At 38.4% G+C, this 1,072-nt stretch overlaps 1 pseudogene; it reads right to left on the bottom strand.

Annotated features, from left to right (window-relative positions):
• Positions 1-16: 16 nt before the first annotated feature.
• On the bottom strand, positions 17-940 carry LOC102738042 (ubiquitin-conjugating enzyme E2 U pseudogene; annotated as a pseudogene).
• Positions 941-1,072: the final 132 nt, after the last annotated feature.

Below are 1,072 nucleotides of genomic sequence, written 5' to 3'. Positions count from 1 at the left end.
TTTAAATCCTGGAGCATCAGGCTGAATCTTCTAAAACATCTATATCAAGAGTGTTGGTCCAGGCGACCAGGTCTTCTGCTTCTTCTTCCCATGACTCATTTGCATTATCATCATCTGGTAAAGCTACACTCCTCCACCTCTCCTTTGTTCTACCAGTCTTCATGACAATATCCATTTCAGTCTGTGAGTCAGCAAAATTTTGAATTGGAGTTGGGCAGAGATGAAATCTTTCAGTTGGATAATTGACTTTGGAAGGCCTTCTACTTTCTCTAGCCAGCCGAGCCATGGAAGCAGCATACTTTAAATTCCATTCTTTAGGATGTTTTAATTCAGCTTTCTTCCATTTATAATACTCTACAACAAAATTTGGATCTTCAAGCAATGGACTTCTATAGTATTCTGTGGCTTTTGATGTTGCTATTCCGGACCATGTCTTGTAGTAATCATTAAATGAGATTGCTTTAGTTGATCTGATAAGTTTATCTGGATCTTTAGGAAACTCAGGGCTGTTATTTCTCAATTGTGTTGGTTGGTTGAGAAGTCTTCGAACTTCTTGTTTGTACAGAGATTCATCTTTAATCAGCATTTGGGCTGCTTCCAAATTCACTGGATTTTCTAGCACTGGATTAGAAAGCATAACCTGGAGGGTAAGTAAGACGCTGCTCAAGGTATAGCTTGTATTCCACTTATCGGGGTCATCCAAAATATCTATACAAGCCCGACCAGTATTTTGGTCTACATTTGGATGAAAAGGAATTGTTAGGAATTTCACAACTGGAGGGACAAAATTGTATTGTGACGTAAAGTTTATTTTCAGTTGGAAGAATAATCCATGCCAAAATGTATTTTGTAGACCTTCAATATCGGCTCCGCATTCCATTAGATCTTCACTTACAGGAAAGGCAGTAATACCCTTAAAATTGTTCTCCTTCAACTGTTGCTTAATTTTAAGAAAACCTCGAACAGGCCCTCAAGACCTGGGTTATGCTTTGCATTTCCTTTTATGTCTCTTTTGCACAAGTGATGAGTGGCGGAGCCTGGTTATTTATTTATTTATTTGACAGAGAGAGAG

The sequence above is a fragment of the Leptonychotes weddellii genome, unplaced genomic scaffold (assembly GCF_054177405.1).
Source record: "Leptonychotes weddellii isolate Sample4059 unplaced genomic scaffold, ASM5417740v2 HiC_scaffold_37881, whole genome shotgun sequence".
In the NCBI taxonomy this organism is placed as follows: domain Eukaryota; kingdom Metazoa; phylum Chordata; class Mammalia; order Carnivora; family Phocidae; genus Leptonychotes; species Leptonychotes weddellii.
Note: the sequence above shows the minus strand (reverse complement) of the source record. Positions and strands in the feature narration are given on the sequence as shown.